Genomic DNA, 25940 nt, shown 5'->3' on the forward strand with positions numbered 1-25940 from the left:
CAACAAAGAAATTTAAACAAAAATTATTAGCTAAATATCCAAAATATACAAATGGGTCTGTGAGACTAGGCGCCAGTGTTCAAGCCACATTACCAGGCGCCAGTGCGGCCGGGTTAATCTGTTTTTAATCTTGAAATTGATAAGTGCACGCAAGAAATTTACTATTTGATGTTTTTAAAAGTATGTTATATAGAGGAGAAAATAGTAAGATGATTATGTAATATAATTACAATTAAATATAACTTTGTGTGAGGAGGTCTTGTGTAAAGTTTAATATTCGACTTGAAACAAATAAAGAAATAATCCCGAGAGAGTATTTATTTCGCAAGACATCCTATAGGAGCGTCCTCGCCTACAACGCAGTTTCCTTTCTCCTTGCGGAGTTGGAAGATCTGGAAAACAAAATGATAAACGAGGCACGCAATGGTAACTCATAGGCACGTGATTTGCACTGTTATTGACGAAGAAGAGGGAACTCAGAACTCAAGAGAACAAAGGCTGCATACAGAATATATGAACTAGTCTGTCACATTGCGTGCAAATCCATTTCGCAACTGTTATTCCATTTCTGCTGCTTCTACAACTTCCAAATATTTATAAGGAAATCTACCTTGCAGTTGTTACGGTCATTACGTTAGGCAGTTTACCAGATTTTATGTGGAATGATATAATCTGAGTATGAATTTCGAATAAAACATATGAAACTGTAGGGAAGTTAGGCGAGATAAACTGTACTATCTTATTCTAAATAATAATAATAATAATAATAATAATAATAATAATAATAATAATAATAATAATAATAATAATAATAATAATAATAATAATAATAATAAACTTTCGTTAACACATCCTTAGCAGAAATAAAACCTTTTTTTACTTTGGTATGTATGTACATGGGCGTCTCTGGCGGGGAACGAGGGGGACGCGTCCCCCCAATATTTTGAAGTAAAAAATATTCAATATTTCATTCTAATTTAATTTATTTACTAACGACAGAATATCATATAAATAATAATTATTATTTGGAATATAATATTCAGGCTGTGAAACGATTATAACAGAGTTATACCTTAGGGGGTCCGTGAAGGTAAACAGAAAGATCACAAAGGAAATCCAAGATAATAAACAGGTTGGGCTAGGTAGTACGATTTAAATCACTTTCTTTGATGTTCCCCCCAAATTTTACCTGCCAGAGACGCCAGTGTGTATGTATAGTCATTGTTGAAGATGATTGGTGCGATCAGAGAAGAATTAGCGGGAACAGCAATGGTGCTATTCAGCCGGTTTGCACCGGTTCCGTAGAACCGGTTAAAATATTTTGAGTTCGCAGAACCGTTTGTTATACCCAGATATAACAGTAAATTTTACCCCTTATACCCAGGAAGAGGAAATTTTAGTTTAACTATCTATGTTTTTAGAAATTCTTACAGCTACAAAGTTAAACATATGATTTCCTAGAACAAGATATAAGAGTTTATTTCCTAATCTCAAATGTCAGATATCAAGAACGAGAACTGGGATCACATGAGTGTAGTGTTGAAGGTTATTTATATTTGAAACGCATACATGTCATTATCAACAATTGTCGATCCATTGCTTTCCAACAATTTTTTACTTCCCAATATCATCTATCTGGGATAATTCGTTTCCAAGATATTCACAGTGCTACCTAATTTCGTCACACGACCTTATATTAGGATGTTGTGTAAGACTAGTTTTAGATTGAAGCATTTATCGTAGCAGATGTGCTGCCAAAAATCTCGTATAATATTCTATAGCGTCAAAAGTATATGTTGCTTTTACACGATACCATTTCGATTAGCATCTTGTCGTGACGTAGCAAACAAATCACTGGCGAAGAGCGCAATTATGGCTCCGAAACTAAAGCGTGAGGTACCTAAAGCTATAGTGGCTGTAACAACAGTTCTCGCCGGTTATATTAAAAAACGAAAACCGCAAAGAGCATTCCTACTCCAACTCATTTTTCTTTACTGCAATTCAATTTCCAACACAAAACTAAGAGCACGGATAAATTGTCACAAAATCTTTCGCTTCCCTTTATCACACCACGGCGCTGCAATCAGACCAGAAATGCTGTGGAAAATGCTACGAAATAGAGCACGTTCTATCGACAAGAAATGCCATATGGATATGCCATGGCATGGGAAATGCTATAGCATTTGCTACTTTACACCGTAGGATATCGATGATACGATTTTTGCTATCAGAAATGCTTTCGTCTAAAACTAGTCTAAGTCTCTTCTTGTCATTTGTGGTATTCATTAAAAAATTCGCTTTTGTCTACCGTGTATGGTTTTGTTTCCTAAGAGAGTTATATCTATTCATCTACTGTCTCTACACACACACACACACCATAGGCCCTATATATATATACAGGGACGGATGCAGGATTCTCTGAGGGGGTGCACCAATAACTACCAGTACATTTGAATTACATTTAAGTTTTTTAAATGCCTTTAGGCATCTGTGATGTAAATGTGAAATTCCTTTGGACAGTGTTAAGTGTCTGCTCTCGATGAATTCTTTTCCTTCAATCTTCAGAAAATTGACAAACTATTGATTTTGCAAAACTCACTACTAGCTTCTCACTTTAGGTACCGGTAATGTATATTTACAACCAAGCGGGGTACACGTGCACCTTTGCACCCCCCTAAATCCGGCCCTATATATATATATATATATATATATATATATATATATATAGATAGATAGATAGATAGATAGATAGATAGATAGATAGATAGAGAGAGAGAGAGACGGTTGTTAAAAATTAGAATAACACCACTGGGGAACAGCTTACTAAAGTAGAACATTCTAACATTTCGAATAGACAAATACTGATACTTAATTACCACTTTTGCTTTTAGATAGTCAAGAATAGTTTATAGGGTAATGCAAACAATGCGGTTTGAAATATAGAACTTGAGGTTTACTTTGTGGTGATGATTTATGTAGAATAAGATTATGTTCAGTATAGTACATTAGTAGCGTACGCCAAGGGGGTCTCCAAGTCTTAACCCTTCCTTCAACAATATATATAATTAGGGTAGTCCTCATTTTTCGATTTCTGTGCTTCTTTGTTTTTACTCTCACTTCATAAAACGGTTCCATATTACACAAACGTAAACCATGAGAAACATTAACTCAATTGAATCGTATTAAATGGTGCACCAAGCGACTTAAAATTTTGATGTATTTACAGTATACTACAATATGAGGACAAGCAACCTTGTAAATATGGAAGTGGGGACACCATACATACATATACAGGGTGTTTCAAAACAACAACGACAACGTTTGGGAGGTGATGCCTGACACCAAAATCAACCAAAGTATAGACCAGTCTGGATGCACAAATGCTTCCTTTCGGAGTTATAGGCTGTCGAAACATGAAAAAAAAAATGAACTTTTAAAGTCCATAGTACCAACATTATGGAACCTACCGTAGTCGGGTTAAGACTTTATTTCGGAACTAGTATGTGCCCTATCCAAATATCCATGTTTCAGAATCCTGCGGTACTTCCGCAACAATTTTTATAGAGGTAGTTGGTGAATACTTCAAATTATGTGCACGAAGCCAAACTGTATCTATAAAAATTGTTTCGTGAGTACCTTAGGATTCTGAAACATGTATTTTGGGATAGCGCACATATTAGTTTCTAAGTGAAGTCTTGACCCGACTACGGTAGGTCCCATTGGTTTGGAGGTATGGACCTTTAAGATTCATTTTTCATGTTTTCGACAGCCTATAACTCCGGAAGGAAGCATTTGTGAACTCAGGTACTTCTCGTCTTATCTTGGTGTCAGGAATCACCTATATATATATATATATATATATATATATATATATATAAATTCTGAAACAACATAAAGTAAGAAACGTCCTTAGATCAAGAAATTAAGAAGCACTACGCAATAAAGTCGAAGAGAATCGCATAGGAAGTTGAAGAGAAAAGTTCCAGAGATCTTTATCCAACAATCAATTTACAATGGTTAACAATATAATTATAATAATTTAAATACTCACGGATCAACATCTTTCCAAAGATCCCAAACACATACCTGAAAGAGAAACAAATTGAATTTTATCATTTTCTGTTTACCAAACATTTTGTTCTTTATTTGGTGTAATAACGATCATTTTTTTTAAATATACAAAATTAAATCTTATGTTTATTATATTTTGAAGTATGTACTTTATATTTATTACAATGTCTAGGAAATATTAATGAAGAGTAAGTGAATCTTACGATTGAGAAATGTGTCTATAATTCTACATACAGAGAATGGTTGGTTGGAGTTTAATATCCTTTCTCAATTGATGCTATATGAGACGTGGATCTATACGCTTACTATGAGGTGGAATCCGTACCACCGCAATGAATTAAACTTTCAAAGCTTTTCCGCCAAAAATCGAACCAGGACCTCCTAAATCAAGGGTTATCTCTAGATCAGCAGGAAAAGCTGATTCTTTAAAAAAAAAAAAAAAAAAATAGCTAATAGTAAAAGATGCTATGCTGTGCATAAGTGCATTATTGAAGCGAGCGATTCTCCCTGTCACTAAGTTCAAACCTAAATTATAGGAGTAGTCTAAATCTCTAATCTCCAATAAAACACACACTATGTTTTATAAAAATATGAGTGCTGTTAATCTATTTTCACTGAAAATGTGTTTTTTTAAAAAATAAAATATCCGAGAGAATGCACTCCTTCATTTATGATCTATTTCAACTCCCAACAATTGAGGCGATTAGAAATCCTCAGAAAAAATACGCCATGTTAGATCAAAATCTATTTTTTAAAACGAAGGTTAACATAGAATATTTTTCTTAAATCATGGAAGTGAGTTAAGAGAATCGTAATATTTCACTGACTTCAACTCTTAGCAATAGAGATTTTGTGAAAACCTCAAGAAACACATACACCACCAGATTGTGAAAATGAAACAATTTTTACGAAAGTCATCATAGAAAATATTTTTTTAAACCTTAGGAGGGGCGAAGGAAGAGTTAGACTAAGTTCATTTTCTCATATTCGATTGATTTTAAATTCAAGTAGTCGGAATTATTATGAATCTTCAAAATCTTTGCAACGTAGGATATGAAAACCTAACATTTTTGCGAAAGGTATCGTGGATCACATTTTTAGTCCTGTGTGTGTGTGTGTGTATGTGAGTATCCATCCCATATTACGGAGCTAAATTCATCGCTCATTTTTGACTGATTTTAATCCCAAGCACTGGAGATTACGAATTAGTCTCAGAAGCGACAGTCCTATTAGCGACAGGAACTGTTATCTGTCCTATGAGCGACCGGTTCATTTACATTGAGATGATGGAAGATCATATGATTCCATCTCGTAAAGTATGTTTGCCTCTGGCGTTATTAGCGCCCGAACAACCTTGGTATGAAATATGTGCGTGCCAGTGATACTGTTCGTCAAATATATGTTTCCTCTACTGTGAGTGCAAATAAAACTTATTTTAATTTTGAGTTAGATTTGACATAAAATAAAACATATCAAATAACTTAACGAGACAACAGGGATATTTCCATGAAAAGTATATTCCTATGTAATTATTGAAAATCCAGTTGTAATATCCCCTTTCTTCAAAAGCTCTGTTTCCTGTACTTAATTTGATTCAAATCTAATTACTCACTAAGCCCAGTAATATATTTTATTTTGAAAAACTTAAACGTGTAACAGTTTCGCCGTGAATAAAATAAAAAAAAAAAAATGTCAATGACAAAAGTCAGCTTTTGAGATCCCTTACATCTGATTGGCTATTCTCAACCAATCCCACCAATTACAATGCAGTTCATTCTAAACAATCGAAAATGTAAGCAAACTCTTTAAACTACCTTCTTCCCTATTGTAAGCTACTAAAACGTAAACTAATTGCTTAATTTGTCTTCCTCCCTTGTTTTGACTTATACATAAAAGCTTATCGTGTAGCAATCTGAAATAGTACCTTAGAAATATAACTAGACGAACTCTTAAGTCCTGCGAGAGATTTGTAACTTGTGTAATAATTTCTTTGAATACATCGTGTTTTTTAGATTTCTTTGATATCCTCAAGTGGTGAAGACCCTCTTTCCATGGGCGTCCGATGGGAAGGCAGGGGTTGCCCCCCTGGCTCACAAAAATGTATACGTAATATAGCAAACCACATATATTAAATATCAGATATACAAGACGTGATACAGCAACTATGGAGATGCCCTTCCCTAGAAAATTTTCTTCGGGCGCCCCTACCTCTTTCTGATTTCTTTCTTATGCCATAAACATATTCAATCTAAACTTATGCTCCGTATAATTTTAACATAAAATTTTTAATTATATTAGAATCATAGACAAAGGCGGAGCTACTCTAAGTATTTAGTTAGCTTTCCCCTTGATATAGTCAATGTTTTCATAGAAATTAATTCAAAAATATATTATTAGGAAAAACGTATAAAAGATTGTTAATATAATGAGAACATTCTCACGTATTAAATTCAGGTAGAGCGAATTTTTTTATAGTACATTTTGTTATGTTCTAAATCACATTAGCGTGAAACAAGTTAAAGAAGAGAGAACCTTACCTTCTTCCATTATCTTAGTATGAACGAATCGGTGGCTCATAGGGCAGTTAACAGATCGAATCGGTCGCTCATAGGACAGTTAACAGTTCCTGTCGCTAATAGGACTGTCGCAAGTGGGAAGACACGGGAGATTACGGAAAAGATCCAAGGAAAATATTAGGGATGGCCGGAACCGGTTTTCGGTTCTGAACGGATCCAGTTCTAGATGATCCGGTGAAGGAACCAGGTTTTCGAATCCAGGTCTGAAACCGGTTCCGGAACCTTTTCTGAAAACCGGATCTCCAAGAACCACCGGTTCCGCCAGAACCGGAACTTTGTGGCCATCCCTACGCTAAACCCTAGCTGCTGGCAGGCTGTGAACAGTGTGCTAGATGAAATGGTGGAAGCGACAGGCAGGCGCCCAGGCGGCGGCCGCTTGTCTCATTTGGCTCAACAAACTTGTTAACTGGCAAACTCATTGGCTAAACAGGCAAACTCATTTGGCTAAACATCCACTGGTGGACCAAATTTTTTTTTCTGAGGAGCGCAAGCTGGTCTGGGCGGGGAGGGCACAAGCGTGTGGTCCTCTTTGCAGTGTTTTGAAGGTGAACTTTGTAGCTCCTTTACGGGTCTCTTGGTGTCTTTTGGATCCAGGTTTGGAACCGGTGCCTAAGGTCTGGTTCAGGAACCGGGATTTCGGATCCAGATCTGGAACCGGTTCTGGGACCGGATTTTCGAATCCAGATCTGGAACCGGTTCCTAAGATCCGGTTCTGGAACCGGGTTTTCGGATTCAGAACTAGAACTTGTTCCAGAACCTGTTCTGAAAACCGGATCTCCAACCGCCGACACCGGGACTTGTTGGCCTTCCCTTGAAAATATACGTAATATTGTATCAAAACTGAAGGAGTTTTACTAAATTTATCATGGAACACTGAAAACATGGCGCGAAGTGTAAATTCACAGATGGACACATAAATGCCGATCGAGTTGAATGGTAGAAGCTTCGCTACGCTCACTTCAATAAGTTTTTACTGAAAATATGCTATATATAATCGGGAAGAATGCACTTCGTTATTACTAGTGATGTGAATTGTTGAAGCGAGAGACCTTCCATTTTTCCTCTTATTAATTTCAACCCCTAACTATAGTATTTCTTAAAACAACTCAGGAATATTTTCACGTTCAATTAGTAACCTTATACTATGGCATAACTCATTTTGTCCTTTGAGATAAATTCAAAAGGGGTAATTTACCTTTGGGAATGAATATTTTACGAACGATCTTATAAAAAATGACTTAAGGTATTTTGTTTGTCTTTCATAAATAAATATGTTATAAATCACTTCTCATGTCATGAGAGTGTTATTCTTTAAAAATCAACTTCCCCAAATACGACTGCGAGTTTGTAGATAGGCTATTTCTTAAACAAATATTTTATTATTAACCTTAACATGTGACAAGACATTTCATATAAAAAATCCAGAAAAGGTAGTTTACTTTTGTGATTTTTCATCATACGAAATTTTCCGAAAACTTCGTATTTCATAAATAAATCACAAACAAAAGAATTTAAATGAAGTTTGTCACATTGTTATAGTAAATTTCGGTATGTAACAATCACATATTGTTACAATTTTCAGTTTTCTTGAACTTCGTATTGAAAGCAATGTTAAATTTAATGTTTAAAAAATAAAAGAAAACTTTAAAACGATCTCTCAGTAATAACTGCAGCATAACGTTATTTAAGAAATTGGAGAGAGATAGTTTAGTGTGATTGCACATACCTTTTATTTACAAAATATATTGCGGATTATATTTCTTAGTCGGGGGTAATCCATACAACATTAGGGGTCATATTCACCCCGAATGTTGTATGGCTGTTCATCTTTGACTGAATTTAATCCCAAGCACTGATGATTACGGAATTGGGTCAAATAAAATATAGAGCCACATAACATTGTATCGAAACCGTAGAAACTTTACAAAAGTTATCATGGAACCCTAAAAGAAATCGGAAGAAGGGGGAATTGGAAAGATAAATCCACTTCTTTATTGATTTTAACATCATACAGAAAGAACAATTGGGAAACCTCTACGAAAAAGTACAACATAATTACATTAAAACCAAACATTTCTTTTTAACGAAAATTATTGTAGAACATATTTCGAAGGAAGCAGAAGAGGAGGTATACAGGATTTGTTCGGAAAATAATGAGACTGGCCACCGTACGGCACTCCAGTCGTCATTAGCATGTCCGCCACGAGAGGGATTGGTGGTGATGGATCTCAGCTAACCAACGCTATCCAGATCAGACAGTGTTGCCACACTTGGTACAATTGTACCAGATTCAGCCCTTTTGTCATTCACCGGCCCGTTGGTACCACGTTGGTATGACCCTGAAAGCATGCTCTTAAAGCTTGCATTGGCACACCAAGGAGTCCCCCCGCCTCAAAAAGGCAAGGATGTCCAAGTCCAGCATCAAGACAATACTAATTTTCTTCTTTAAAAAGATGTGGTGGCCAAAAAATTCTTGGGGAGACTCCTTATCCCATAAAATGATAGTAGTTTGTAATGTACTATTGTGTACTGTTGTAATTGACAGTAAAACAAGTTTGAAAGGACATTATTTTAAAAATCTTTTTCTCTCGTCCTATATCTTTATGGTGGCGTGTGTTTTCATCCATCTCCCTACATGTAATGTTTATATATGAACTAACTTTTCATTTTCATATTTCATATATATTTTTTATTCGTTACCATTTTCGACAAAAAAAAATATAGTTGCCTTGACTTTTGCAATGACCCGTATTATAAACACACGTACTCTTGTATGTAAATATACTGTATATGTAAGGCTATGGTTAACTCATTTGTTCTAGACAGTAATTTGATATATTCAAATTTGATATGAAATCAATAGCTTGTAGCTTTTCGGATATTTCGCAAAAATATTTTTCTAAAATGACCCTGAACTCACCACGCTAAGGTAGCTGCAATTCGAACTACATCCACGATCTACTGAACCATCCAACCATTCAGGACATGTTAAATTATGTTCTTTCACCATTATTAGTCAAGGACGTTATCTTGAAATTGGATTTCCAGTTTAAGTTATTCATCAAAGATTGCAATGTAGCTAATATAGCCATCTCCATTATTTTGTCCGCACACTTTTCCGGTAGACTCTGTCACACTTCAACATTTTTTTTTTTTTTAACTTTTTGAATATGACAGGAGAAGTTCATAAATTTAGGCAGATTTATTTTGCATAAATAATTAATTTTTTCTGTTGTCAAGTTCTTCTTGAGGGGGAGGGGGGAGCATGACAATTTATATGGCGTCCAATCAATCAACTCAATGTAGCCCATGGCATCAAAATATATTTATGGAGGCATAAAAGACCTAACAGATTTTCCTTTCGTCAGTTGATTCTAGCTTTCAGTATTTTCCAGTAACCAAACTCCCGTGTGTTGTCTCTGAGCCATTATCATTGCCAACATGTTCCCAGGATGACAGAATCGCTGGATCGATTATTTCTTTAATGTTGCTTGTAAATATCTCGTATTTTGCAACCTTAAAGACTTGCTTTCTACCACGTTTCACTAAGTGGTACCTATTAATCCCTCAAGCTGATATATAAATCACTCCTTTTTTAACACTACTAGGAGTATTGGAATACTACAAACACTTGTGAGTAAGATTTTAAATGTCCTAATTAAAGTAGGGTTCTATAACACAAATTTCATAGATGACAAAGCAATGCGGATTTTTAATACTCTGCATTTAATAAGTGGTGCTCGGGCATAGGATAGATTTAGATTTTTGAGCTTAGTGTTCCTTTCAGCAGCGAGGCTATACAAGACGTGAACCTATAACTTAACGTGGGATCCATAACACATAAGCTCCCACCGGAAATCGAACCCTGATCTCCCACAACAAAGGGAGCTATAAGCTATCCATACAGTTACATGAAGTTCTGCCCATAGAATAGTAGATATTTATATGATGAGTGCATATTCGGGCTTCGGCTTGAAGATTTAATATTGAATCAAATAGCAACATACGTCTTCGCATTGTAAGTTACTGGTATCTTCAGTTCATTCGTAGAACTCACTGAGAAATAAACAATCGTAAGATCCGACACACATGTCAACTCTCGAGAATGATTGGACCCATCAGTCCAGAAAAAGAAACGCGTTCTTCTGTCATCCTGAGAACATGTTGTTGGCAATGATAGTGGCTGAGAGACAACACATACGACAATTGGGTTACAGGAAAATACTGAAAACTAGGAATCTGTTAGAACTTTTATGCCTTCCACAATGTACTTTGATGCCAAGGACTACATTTAACTAATTCATTGGATGAAATGTAAGTTGTCAATGATGGAGAGTTAGACAACAGCAAATATTTTACGATATATGCAAAATAAAACTCTACCGATTTTTGAATTTATTAACTTCCCCTGTCACACTCAAACAGTGCAAAGATGCAGTGTTGCCAGGTCTTAAGATTCAAAAGTAGCGAGGTTGTGGTCAAAAAGTAGCGTATTTGAACTATTTGTAGCCCAAACATAAAAATGTTTTTTTTACAGGTATACAACTTTACACACACACACACACACACACACACACACACACACACACACACACATATATATATATATATATATATATATATATATATATATATATATATATATATATATATATATACATAATGGAAACACCTGAAGTTGGAAATACCAGATGTCCGGGTTGACAATGGTCAGGCTGCGACAGTAGTTTCGCACTGTTCTCGGTGGTGTAATAGGGCTAACTCCACATTACGTCACGATGAGTAGAACTGCAGTGTGCAGTGAACTGGGTAGACGGTGATAGTATAAAATAGACAACCTTTATGATTTCCAAAGAGACATGTTTGTTAAGTCATTTTTCTGGGCTTTGAAATACTCTTTACAACATTTAAGTATGCTTTTTTACTGTTATTTCTCTCTTTTTTTAATTCATTTGTTAAATTTTTTATCTGTGTGCCATGAACTTTCGAAGTTTTTATTGTAACTCCACTTCCTCGTTATTTTAATATGGATAATACAGTAACATAATTCAATTTCTGATGTTCGCGTTTGCACAACTCCATACAACAATTAGGTCGAGACAGCAACGCGGTAACTGATACTGAAACACCTTAAACTCAACGAAAGTTTAGTGTTGTCAGATCTGGAAAATGAGAAGTACTAAAACAAAAAATTAAAATAGTTTTGAACATGTTAGTTTTAGTAGAAATATTGTTCATTGTAAATTCAACACTCAAGAAACAAAACTTTTATTGTATTAAACTACTAATTTATGATTTCATTGGTGAAAATAAGAAGTAGCGGATTTTTAACAGTTATAGCCTGTTGATAATTAAAAGGAGCCCAAAAAGTAGCGTGTCGCCCAACCTGAAATTTTGGTAGCGTGGGCACTTAAAAAGTAGCCCAATCCGCTACTTGTAGCCCAATCTGGCAACACTGCAAAGATGTATTAAAATGTAACAGAGTCCTACGCGAAAATAACAGAGAGGGCTATATTGGAACAACATCGCAATCTTTGATAAATAAATTAGACCGGGAATCGATTTCAAGTCTTATTTTCGGAATCTTTAACTGATAATGTTTAAAAATCATAATTTAACATATTAACCCAATGTTCTCGGGATTGCTGCCAGAGTGAGTGAGTGCTGCCAACACTCACTCTCGCAGCAATCCCGAGAACATTGGATTAATAGTAGACGCCAGCAAAGGTTCAAGATCATATAATTTAACATACTCTGAATGGTTGGTTGCTTGGGCAAATCGTGGGTGGAGATCAAGTTGCAGCACCTTCACGTACTGAGATCTGGATCATTTTAGCAGGGCGAAAAGCTGCAAGCTAATGATTTCATATCAAATTTGAATATATCAAATCACTCCCTAGAACAAATGAGTAAAAAAAAGATGACTTTGTACGTATGTTTAATACAAGAATGCGTATTAGTAGTTTTTTTTATGTATTTAAAGGGAAAAAGTTCGAACATTCATGAAAATTTATGGTAAAACCTTTGTTCCTATCGAAAATTAAAAGCGATCTGTTTTTCAAAGATCATTCAGGCTTCAAAAATATTTTTCATCACTACTAGTTAAAGTGATAAAGCTCCATACCAACTAACCTTCATACTAAAAGATGCCACTGCTTTCAACTGATTTATTAAAATTATGGCAAACCATCAAACTGTACGGAAAACAAGTTATTGGTTTAAGTCATCTAGTAAGAATGATGTTTTAAAAAATGTTCTCTATCACTTTAGAGAGACATCTTTCTGGGACGAAATAGATCCAAATCTTAAGTTGCGTAGGCGGTAGTCGTATGGGAAGCGCCAGGTAGAAGGGAGAGGATTTCCGAAAAGTGTATGCCTAATAGTATTTTAATAACTGACCTAAATTCAGCTTTTACGGAATTATTTATGACTCCGACTCTTTTGGCCCTTCCTTAACTGCACTATCAGATTAAAAACTCTATTTTTATTTTTTTTAATTCCTATAACGATTACTTTTGTTGAGTGAATAGTAACAGATAACTTGGCCCTTCCGGTTGGTCTAGTGGCTAGCGCGAGCGCCTTTGGTGTACAGGAAACCGAGTTCGATTCACGGTGATGAGCATCGTGATTGAACACTTTACGCATGGGCGGAGTTATGGGAGACAAGGGGGGCATTGCCACCCAACTTTTTTTTTTTTTTTTTTTTTACAAAAAGTAAAAATGCAACCTATAAGATGGCCACCTACTAAGACATTCGTGACCGACCAAAAGGTCTGTTATCCCACAGCCCCCCCCCCCCCAGCAGAGAATTCCTAACTCCGTCTATGGCTTTACGGTAGATTGGATTCCATCTTAAACTGTAAGTTCATATCTCTTATAGCCTCGGCACGGGACGTTAAACTTCAAAAAACAAACAAAAACATCGAATTAGATAACTTAGGTTAAAAAGTGTAAATTAGTATCCAATATCTATAATAAATAATGCTCATAATCGGTGATAAAATTTGTGGAAATTGATGATAAAGTTCTTGAATAGACCAAATTTTTCAAGAAAGTAGAGGTGGTTGAAAGAGTTGTTTTCTCTAGCAAGGGAAGCTATCCAACTCCTCGACGAGTATCGCATAGAAACTTACATAAGTACAAGAACATACTGAGAGATGGGAACGTGCTTACTCCGACGATTCGCAACGTCGTTGAACAGGAATTATAATAATCGTTTCCCATAGCCCCTACAAGTTATGTACTCTGGTCATACATGCCTTGGATGGGATTGAATCTGATATACTAAACTTGTTTTCTCACTAACGCAAATGTTGCAAACTCAAGATGATAATAGTTGGTAGTGATTGTGATCTTTGTATGTTATTGATGCGAATCGATATCAAATGAAAGACGATACGCGATCGTAAGTTCCAAACGAACATGTTTACCCGGTTGAGAAAGGGATACGCTGGAACCACATTGCAAAAATGGCCTATGATGATGATGATGATGATTATTATTATTATTATTATTATTATTATTATTATCATTATTATTATTATTAGTAGTAGTAGTAGTAGCAGGGGTAGTAGTATGAGTAGTATTATTAATATGAGTAGTAAGATGAGTAAAAAATAATAATGAGAAGAAGAAGACAAGAAATGTATTGTTGGGACTGTTCTGTAACGAAGGACTTCGGTCCATCTTGAGTGTCTTCTAGCACTGCTATGAAGGGTTTAACATTCACACACAACTATACCCTAGTCGGGACCTTGGAATCGCTGGTTTGATGCTTCAACCTATACAATGTCCAAGACGGCAAGAAGATGAAGATATACTACTACTACTACTACTACTACTACTACTACTACTACTAATAATAATAATAATAATAATAATAATAATAATAATAATAAAGCTATACTATTATTAATACTAATGTTAATGCTATACTATTTCTTCCTGCCGACCTTGTGTGAGCTGAGGCGTCAAGCCAACCGACTCAAGGTCCAGACTTCGAATCAAGGCTGGTGTATGGTTGTTTGTGGAATTTCAGGGATTTAGGATTTAGATTTCTGGGCTCTCGGAATCTGAGGCCATGTTAGCCCGTCACGTATGAGGGATGACGTCCCTCTGCGAGCATACTATCCAGGGAAAGGGAAGGAAGAAAGGATTCGGGAGGGAAAGAAGCGGCCTGGGACCTATTTGTTAGATACTAACCCGGCATTTGCCTGGTATGAATATGAGGAAAATCCAGGAAAACCTTATTCAGGGTGACTGGCCTGATAAAGCATTTTACACTTTTTTGACCGAGTGCCGCACCAGGAATCAAACCTGGGACCACTCATTGTGGAGGTACAAACCTTTATAGCAGTGCTAGAGAACACTCTAGACGGTCCGACTTTCTTCGTTACTGAATGGGCCCAACAATACATGTGTTGTCTTCTTCTCCCATATAATTTTTACTCATCATACTACTCATATTAATAATACTAATCATACTATTACTACTACTACTACTACTAACAATAACAATAAAACTAATAATCATACTAATAATAATACTAATCATCATAGGAAGCCATTTTTGCATTGTGGTTCCAGCGTGTTCCTTTCCTTAACCGGGTAAACATGTTCGTTTGGAACTTACGATCGCGTATCGTCTTCCATTTGATATCGATTCACATCAATATAACATACCAATGATCACAATCACTACCAACTGTTATCATCTTGAGTTTGCAACATTTGTGTTAGTGAGAAAACAAGTTCAGTATTTCAGATTCATATCCCATTCAAGGCATGTATGACCAGAGTACATAACTTCCAGGGGATATGGGGAACGATCATTAAAATTCCTGTTCGACGACGTTGCGAATCAGCATGTTTCCACCGTTCAACATGTTCTTCTACTTGTGCAAGTTTCAATGCGATACTCGTCGAGGAGTTGGATAGCTTCCCTTGTAAGAAATATTTTTCCTTTCTAGTAGGTACAGTACATTAAAAGCATTTTAAAAGAACTATGTTGGAAACCGCATTGGAAGAAAACATCCATACATCTATACCCTTAGTAACCATACCAATTCGGATTAAGCTGGCTAAATGTGAACTATTTGATCAGTGAATGCTTCACGGTCTGTAGATCAAAATTTATTGTAATAATAAGTAGTTAAGCATTAATTACAAATTTAGAGCGAAGCGATCGACCTTTATTGATTATTCATAAATATTTTTTAGTGCATCAATTGTCTTCATGAACGAACATGAGATATAAACGGTTGAATTTGACATATCAGCGAAAAGCATAATAACTTTGAAGTATTCGCAGAACAAAACCAAAAGGGCTTCGCCCTATTTCTAATGCAGAAGATTCTATTTTATATTGTTTACATTGAGAACTCTGGCACCAAATGCTTTTCCAATGTTAAGTCTATAAGTATCCCGTTTTTCAGTTATTATTCCTCAATGGTATGTTCGATCAGGACATGCAAACCATCACGACAATCAGCGTGCGCTTCCGAATCAGCATGCCAAATTTCGTGAAGAACGGTTCAGGTGTCTTGGAGGAGTATCCGGATAAATGAACGCTTAAATCGAATAAAGATAATAATAATAATAATAATAATAATAATAATAATAATAATAATAATAATAATAATAATAATAATAATAATAATAATAATAATAACTTTTAAATTGGTAAAACGACCTTGATAAAAGAAAGAACATTTTAAGTACTCTACATTTATGCCACTGGCGGATCCAAGGGGGGGGGGCGGAGGGGGCGACCGACCCCCCCCCCAAAGGTCTGGTTTTTACTTCCACTATTTATCGTTAGAAAATACAAATATGGTCTTTTCCCGACCGATTCAACCATTGTGACAAGCCTAGCAGAGTCTATCAAAATGTGTGGTACTTAGTACTATTTAATACAGACAAATTTGAAGTGTGAATACTTATGTCCCTAGTTCCTTGAGGCGGTCACTATAAGCCCCAAAGGAGTGAGAATATGATTCATTCGTTGGACCTGCAGCTGTAGGAAGGAGGGTAAGACGCCTCACTCTTTGAACTAAAAAGATATATTTTAAAATTGTGTCCTAGAAAAAGGATATGGAAATGGAATTCGTATCCCCCTGTACCTTGAATAAAGAGAAATATAGAATCTTCAGCGCTCCTTACCGAAAAGCTCTCTGAATCTGAGATTAGACTTTTCGGTTGGTTGATTAATTGATATGTATTTACTCGTTTGTCAAAAGTGATGCTTTACAGAACGAGAACTAGAGTTTAAAGTTGGATTTGAACCACTGTAGTGCGTTCGATGCTCACTCACCGGGAATCAAACCACAGAACCTCATGCATGAAAGATACTTTCGCTAGCTACTAGATCAAAGAAGAGAGCCCGACTTTTGGGGTTAAAGATCGGTAACATTAGGAAGGGACCAGGGATTTATTGTGACTTTTAATGGCATTTCATCTTTTCTTGGGAAATAACACAAGCTGTTATATAAAAGACGAAGTTCTGTGTGAGTAACTGATCGCACGGGCCAAACCGCTCAAGTTAGAAACTTGGAATTCGGACTGTAGATAAGATTTCTGGTGTAGGGTATCACTAAGGAAGGATTTCTTGGAAATTCGAAGGGAAGGGGTGGCCATCTCTCCGAATCCCTTAAGGAGGAAGACTTGAAATTTGGTATTTGGATTTCTCATTTTAAATAATTTGACACGCGTTTCAACGTTTTTTGATACTTTAGTAAAATGGGGAAAAGGGAGGGGAAAAAAGGGGCGGGGATTGCAATTATTAAAATAAGATATCAATATCTAAGAATCTTCGAAGGTTAGAAACATGAAATTTGGTGTACGGAATTCTCACTCAAAATAATTAAATATGGATTTCAGCGTTTTTGATATTTTACCTAGAAGGAAAGAAAAGGGACGGTTATTATTATTATTATTATTATTATTATTATTATTATTATTATTATTATTATTATTATTATTATTATTATTATAAGTTGCTCATATCTCGGGATCCTTTGCGGTTAGAGACATGAACGTTGGTAGTTTAATTTTTCATTTAAAATAATTAAACATATCTTTGAGCGTTTTTTGCCACTTAACGTAGAAGGGAAGCAAAAGATGTGGTGGTGGTTCACTAAAATGCCTTACGAGGTGTTTGAATTTCGTGACAGAGTTTTAGCTCAATCCAATACTATATGAAAGAGATACGTAGAAGGAAGAACGCGAAAATTGTGCCACGGTAAAACGTAGGAGCATTTGCTACACGGTGTGAGGCAGTATGCAGAGCAAATTAGGGGTCTGGGGGCGAAGCCCTACCTAGCAAAGGCTAGTATAATAATTGATATAATTTTATTGTTGTTGTAAACATAGCTATAATTTTATTATGTTTCTAACAACTGCATTTAAGAAATTACCTAATACAGCCAATTTCCAACCCCGTATTCCTAGTCTGGTCTAATGCTTTCTTTTCTTTCATACTCAATTATACCACTGCAAAAGAGGTATATTCGTACAAAATACCCTATACAAAGTATCAGCCGAAAGGCCATTTCAACACTAAAAAGGTTGAATACATAGCTACGGTCCCGGATGGATGCAGATCGACTTAGCGACCTGGCACTACTATATGCGCACCAAGATAAACGTAGATTACGATCGTGTCATTGACAGATTTGCCAGGAACAAGACAGGGCGTAGATTTGAGTTTGTGCTGTAACTTTCACAGAGATGGACTGCAAGGTGACTAAGGCCGTTGTGTGGTTTTCGCCCGTCGTGGTGTTTGCTCGTAATTATTTTCAACTCGTGGGTACTCCCCAAAAGTCATGAGCCTGAGTATAGGTTGAACTTCTTGTATCTAAATCGCAAACAAAATCAAGAAAGATGAACGAACTCGAAAAAGTTTCTGAAATTGCTTTTTTTTAAAAATCTTTAACTGAAACAAAAGGGCACAACCACAATCGTAAAAGATGTGCACCGGTATATAGGCTATATTATATTTTTAATAAACAATTATATATTATACATATGATATTTGTCCCACGTTTGTGCCAGAACGGCTAAAGGAGACGTGGACCTACTGATAATAGTGGAATCCGAACCACTTTTTCGTTCAATTTTACCCCCACCGGGAACCGAATCCGGGATCACGCACAGCAAAGGCAAGCGTGTTAGCCATTAGACCACGTACTTTATTCTCTATTGGTAATTTCGTTTAAAGGTGATAATTTTTTCAAAATTAAATTTTAATTTGAATTTTTTTTTAAATATCTGATATTGTCAAATAATATCGCCAGTCGGTACACTATGTTTTAGGAAATATAGTTTGTGTGCTGTAATGAAAGGAAACATCACTTTGGTTTTACATTTCTGATCTTCTTTCGTTCATTTTGTTGTATACTTTGTTAATCTTTCAGAGTTTCTTTTTACTAGTTATACATTATAATAGCTTATATTGTAATTCTATATAATTTTAATTCGTGTAAAATTTATACACATTTCGTGCTAGATCCGACAAAATTTCTGTCGAGTTTGTGTAAGAGAAAGTTTAGTATTGATATTTTTGTTATTACGTTATTTGCAGTATTTTACTGAATAAATTGTGCATTTACCTTCGTAGTGATTTATATGGTTAAGGAGTACTGCAATATATTATATTTATATGTAGGATTTATCTTCACAATTCATTTCTTTGTATGTTAATGTATTTCTTTGTAGGTTAACTTCAAATCGTCCATCTGGGTTCCTGTTAGAAGTACAGTACAATGCTTAAATGCAGCGATGATTAGTATTATGTATTAGAAAGTGTATCATTTCATTCTCCTGTACTCGATCTGTGCCCTTGAATGCGCAGGCCATAGTTCTTTTAAGGCAAAAACCATAACATCCTTATTTCGGGGGAAAGCCACGAAATTCAAGTTCGAGCAATCACTACCACGGGGAATTATCACGGAGCCACTAAACATTTTTGGAGTTCAGTTTGAATATTATATTTTTTTCTTTTCAATTTTCAATTTGCTGAATTATATCTGATATAAACAGAAATGAAAGCAATACGTAAAGATTGCTCCCCTACCATCGTCAATAAAGTATTTTCTTTTGTGTATTTGATATATTGCGGTAACTAGTGAATCATGACACCGAAATGAAAGTGCGTATTTAATTTAAGTCTTCAGAAAGAATATACTTTCATTAATAATAATAATAATAATAATAATAATAATAATAATAATAATAATAATAATAATAATAATAATAATAATAATAATAATAATAATAATAATAATAATAATAATAATAATAGGGTTTCAAAATGGAATCTTGGAATCAGGTTTAGCTACTCCTCTAGTCCCGCATTCATATGCGTCCGATTTTTGCAAAGTAAAATTCTGGTCACCTTGAGGCTACAATCATCTTCCAGGAAGCAAACCGCCCCCCCCAAACGATCCTTCTGGATCCGCTAGTGATTTATGCTATGGTCGTTTTGTAGGCTGTGTATGCTGCAAACAGAACAAGAACAGAATTAAGGATCTGGGGATCTGGGTGTTATTCGGTGAATTATGACAATAGATCACAGCCACATATAACAAAAATGCACTTTGGCAGATAAAAATCAACATGTGATCCTTTAAAAAAAAACAGTCAGAATTAGTGATCTTGCCTTTATGCAGCTGTAGTTACTCGTACTATTCACCGAATCTCTTACTGCCATACGAACATTTTAGATAAAATTGTTTCAGTGTTTGATGTGAAATCTTGGCTTTGCAATTTTTGAGTCTAACCATATGCTTGTGATGTCAAAATAGCATTACCTGACGTCAGTAGCACTATTATTATCATTTTTTCCTTACCGGCAGCAATAACTTTTTTCTTTCTTTCTTTGACATGCGTCTCATGGTTTTAAGTGAGATGATAGAGACTATTTAAGAGATATACTTTGAAAGGTTTCCACTACATGCACACGTACGTATATCATGAAAGAAGAAAAACTTCGGCTTCTTCTGCACGCAAAATATTATCGTATGTCAGGAAACATTTTAAATTTCATAGGTATCATTACAAAGAGAAGAGGGGATGGGACGCTTAAATTATGCTAAGAACACTAAAAAATTCTAACGACTCTAATGCACGGATTCTTTTTTATTTAATCTAATTTGTCATTTTATTTTTGAAGTTAGAAGACTTGAGTAGCAAATACGTAAACAGGATTTGTTTGTTGAAAATAAATTTCTTAATATTAGTACAGAGTTTTTACCACGACTACATAATTCTATTGTTTGGCCTACAAAGTCTGTTACCAAACGTCCAGGCAAGTATATTAGGTGTTATCAATTCGAGGAAAGTGATCATATTTCGTGCTTCTAAACTCGGAACACTATATTTAAAAAGTTGCTGTTTGTTTATTTGGTTGGTTGGACTGGAATTTAATGTCTCTTTGAGCAACGAGACTATACGAGACGAACATCTACAGTCTTTAAGGTGGAATCCGAACCACCGTAATGCGTTCAAATTTTAAAGCTCTCCCACCTGGAATCAAACTTGGGACTTCTTGCAACTACTAGTCAAGCGGAGAGAATTAAAGTGTAATTCTGCTCTCAATGATAGTAATAGTAGTTGTAGTTGTTATTATTAAAGAAATTCGAAAGGTTAATGTACACGTGTTTGGTGCACAGAATTTTTGATGCTGATCAAGTATTGTGAGAGAAAAGTTGCCAAATTCTGTCCAGACAGTAAGGGTAACGAAAGCCAATTAGTTGACTGCATGCAATCAACGTACCATCCAGCTGATAACCATCTGGCCAACCCCAGTCTTTCGTAGGTGTTTATGATTCCAGGAAGAGTTAGTTCATTATTATTATCGATTATACACTATGTACGATTTATTTATAATATTTTTAGTATCTTAGTGAACGATTCATAAGCAAAAGAAGGATGTCGCTTCTTAGAGATTAGTGAAAAGCAGTTTATATATACGAGGGTCACTTCGAAAGTTTTGAGATGTGAAATAACTTACATACTTAAAATCAAGTTAACACTTACATTTTATCAAAGTATTAACCATTACACTGTACACTCTTTTGCGTCCTCGAAACCACTTTTGGAAGCAGTGTTGCCAGCCTTTTTCTTCAAGTGTTGAAAGTTCATTCTCGTAAGCCATTACAGCTTCTTCAGGGCTGCAAAATCTCTTCCCATGCATGCGATCTTTGATCCTGGGGAACAGAAAAAAATCACACGGGGCCAGGTCAGGGCTATACGGCGGTTGAGTCATAAGTTTGACCTCCGTAGACTCTAAAAACTGAATTGTGATGTTGGCCGTGTGTGCGGACGCGTTGTCATGATGAAGCAGACTCCCACGCAATCCAGTTCTTGGACGCCGTTCCCGAATATTCTGGAACACTTTTGTTAGGCAAACAGTGGTGTACCACTGAGCAGTAACAACCCTTTGTTCTTCAAGTGGAACAGATGCAACATGGCCAGATTTGGAGAAGAAAGTTGCGACCATTTTCTTCCCCACACTTCGCGGTCGACTCACTTTCGTGGGTGGATTTTTGTCTGGAAAGATTCAAACTGTAGACTGGCTTAGGGTCAAATTGATAGATCCAATTCTCATCACCAGTACGAGGGTCACTACGAAAGTTTTGAGATTAACATTGTTGTGGGACAAAATTTGAATTCCAACAATTGCGTTCGGTAGTGGTATCCAGAGCGAAGAAACGAAGCAAGTTTCAACTCGCCTCGCTTATCGGCCTGGCCGTAATGCCTTCAGTTGTTAGTTGATGTGAGCAGTATTCGGCTGTCTAGGATGGAGCTCGAAAGGGAACATTTTCGGGCAATGATCCTTTACGATTTCAAAAGTGGTTTGAACGAGACACAAAGCCTTGACCGTTTGCAGGGGGCATTTGGGGATCTTGCTCCTTCCCGAGCTACAATTTTTCGGTGGTTTGGTGAATTCAGAAGAGGCCGGACATCGCTTAAAGATGAAGAGAGAGCTGGACGTCCGGCAACAGCTGTGTCAGATGAAAACATTGCCGCTGTGGAACAAATAATTCGAGAAAATCTTTGAAAAAAAAAAAAAAAAAAACCTCATTTCCAAGGATAAACTACTCTTTGCGATTATTTTCAAGGCAAATAAGCTATGCCATATTATCAGGTTATTAACGAAATATTTATTTACGAAACATGAACAAAATCGCCTATGTCGTTCTTGAGAAGACAGTCCGGAAAACTCACCCTCAAGAATACACTCCTCCTTCTGGATTTTTCCTAGAAAAACGACTTACCCCATATTATAGGATTGTTAGTAGGACATAGATTTATGAAATATAAACGAAACCATTAGAGCCATTTTTGAAAAAAAAAAACAGAAATTTTAATATTCATCTTACCGTTATTTTTAAGGGGTAGGAAGAAAAAAAAACGCCCCTGGGAAATCTTATAAATATTTTAAGTTTTAGATTTGATCTTGATACGTTGAACGGTACGGCCTTTAGGTGAGTAAACATCTTTATATCGGGAAGAATGGACAGAGGGGCGAACAGATGGACAGATATCTAAAAGTCCGTTTCCCATTACGTAGAGGCAATGAAATACAGTATGTAAATCCACTTATATCTGGAATTCGATTTTTTCACAATCATCATAGTTTCTTTTCTTGTACCATCGTTCGAAAATAAAACTGATAAAAATACAGAAATATCGAAGAAAAAATAAGATGACATTTTTAGAAGTATGATAGATAAAGAGTCATAAGATGAAAAAAGTCAAAAGTAAAGAAAGTCATTTTTCAATAAATCAGTGAGATGTTTTAAAAATATAGGAGAGAATGTTGTACCTAGAATGTTGAATAATGTTGAATAACGTACCTAGGAACATTTGTAATTTCTGGTAGGTGCTGCAGCCTGTCAGCGTTCTACGATATTATATAGAGAGGAAGATACCAGATGTTACTGCAGTGCGTTTGTCCGTGCCAATGAACGAGATTTGCGGTCATGAGAGGTGGTACAAATTTTAAGGGGCGCTTTGTAAATATTTTCGTAGTGACATTATTGTGATCTAGTAAAAACTGTTGATGAATTTACAATCAACAACATAGTCATCGTTTTCAGTGTGTCTCGGTAAGAATAATACACTACTTTCTCCTTTCTGTAGCTGTAACTTATAAGTTTGAAAACAAAATTTCTGAAACATGGCGTCCTGTTGTACCAAGGAACACAAGCACATTGACAAACCTTGAAACGTGCTTCTAGGAACAAACCTTGAAACATAAGTACATTTATCTTTTGTTATTTTATTGCAGATCACAATGCACAAAGTAATTCTGATGTAAAGAGGGTGCCTGTCGTCCCGGAAGCCACGAAAAAAGCTATTGAAGCTGTTACAGCAAAACCTGATACGAAGATCTCAATCAGGGAAGCCTACAAAGTATGCAACTCGCTACGCTTTCTAGGAGTTTGTTAAAGTTCAAGAAATCTGGCGTACTGACTTACAAATATGCAACAAATTTTCATGTGAAAGGGTGTTTAGTCTTCAGGAAGAATATCTATTGGTGGAATACATTTAAAAAAAAAACAAGCTGCAAAAATGAGCTATGGTTTGTCAAAAACGGTATAAGATTATTGGTATATAAATATACAGTTGCAAATGGTAAGAAAATTCCTGACACTTGGAATGTGAAGAAAAAGACTGGGGAACAATGGATGCGTGGTTTCATGCGAAGAGACGGAAATGAACTTTCGATAAGAAAGCCAGAACCTACGAGTTTATCTCGTTCAACAAGCTTCAACAAAGCAAATGTTGACTGCTGTTTCAAAAATCTTGAGGATGTACATAATCGTTTCGGCCTCATTCCCCAGAAGAGGGGTCTTTTCCTTTGTTTTCCGATGATAACGAAGATAGTGCGGACGAAGAGTGCATATACTGCAGACAATCTTATAGAACAATGGATTCGTTGTGTGAAGTCTTCGATGTACTTACGAACTTTGTGCCGATTCTGACAAGAAGACCTGAAAGACTTACGTCTCTGACTTTTGTAGGGCTACAGATCAATAAAACTGATTTCGATTCTGAAAGAGAAAAGCTATTAGTTCTTAAGTAGAAATATTTCCTGTATGGTACAATTTATTATTTGTAGGCTATAGTCAATCTAAGCTAATCTAAAAAGCCTTTCTGAAGAAATTTACTATAATTATTATTTCGCAGTGTGTTCGTTGCTTTTATTCATTTTAATAATTGTTGTCTAGGTCGTAAATACAAGTGTTTCTGTTAATATTGGTTTCTAATTTTTACACAAATGTTGTGTTCTAGGATACAAAGTGTCTGTTCCATGGTACTTCAACATGTACCATGGGACACTAAAAACCATGTAGCTTTTTTTCATTTATTTCTACAGGTCAGTGGTATTTTAACTTATTAATTAGGGTAAATATAGCAGTTTTTAGTGGTGACGTTTATTACTTTCTTCAATTCAAATAAGTTATATTTAAGAATAATTATGAAAAAAGTGTTCCATGGTAAAATACTTTCTCCTACTTATATTCGGGATTGCCCCAGTGGTCGAAATAATCCCGAACATACAGTTCACTTTAAACTTCCCTTTACGAAAGAAGCGAAATGTATATAATAATATAATGTATATATATATATATATATATATATATATATATATATATATATATATATATATATATATATATATATATATATATATATATATATATATATAATTAATAAGAATTATAATTACAAAGATAACAAGTTAATGAAAAACATGACCAGACTTCATCGTCTTTGAATCTATTAGAAATGAAAGCTAATAGGTAATAGGTTAAAAAAATGTATTTTTATGAAACAAATTCAGAAATAACGGCGCATTAAGTAAAATATTCATTAAAATGAAAATATCGTTTGGAATTGTAGAAATCACAGATATAGGTATACGTATTAATGTTTTGCTCCCAAAGACAATATTCTTTGTTAGTCCAATGTTCAAATGTGGTTAATAGGCTGAACGAAATTGACTAACTGCTAATGAACTCTACTAGGATAAATAAATTTGTAAAACACAATGTGAATCACACACAGAAAAAAAATTGCAGCATATGATGAAGACCAGATATCTAAAATAAGGTTATTGATTATAGAATAATGACCTAATGGCCTAAAATAATAAATGTGGCAAACTATTCTAATTAATAAATCTAATAACGCTTATTACCAAGACATGATCTATTTCCAAATCAATTTCATTAACTTATCACTTACTTTTTAATTAAAAAAACTATTTAAAAAATTTTGATA

At 35.3% G+C, this 25940-nt stretch overlaps 1 long non-coding RNA gene across 1 annotated transcript in view; it reads left to right on the forward strand.

The window, feature by feature from the left end:
- LOC145664596 (uncharacterized) overlaps positions 1-25176 on the forward strand; it is a 127995-nt gene extending 102819 nt beyond the window's left edge. The window contains exon 3 of the long non-coding RNA XR_014127470.1: positions 23941-25176. This is a non-coding gene — a long non-coding RNA (uncharacterized LOC145664596). The remainder of the gene's footprint in view (positions 1-23940) is intronic.
- The last annotated feature ends 764 nt before the right edge of the window (positions 25177-25940 follow it).

The sequence above is a fragment of the Thermobia domestica genome, chromosome 11 (genome assembly GCF_964235325.1).
Source record: "Thermobia domestica chromosome 11, izTheDome1.hap1.1, whole genome shotgun sequence".
Taxonomy (NCBI): Eukaryota; Metazoa; Arthropoda; class Insecta; order Zygentoma; family Lepismatidae; genus Thermobia; species Thermobia domestica.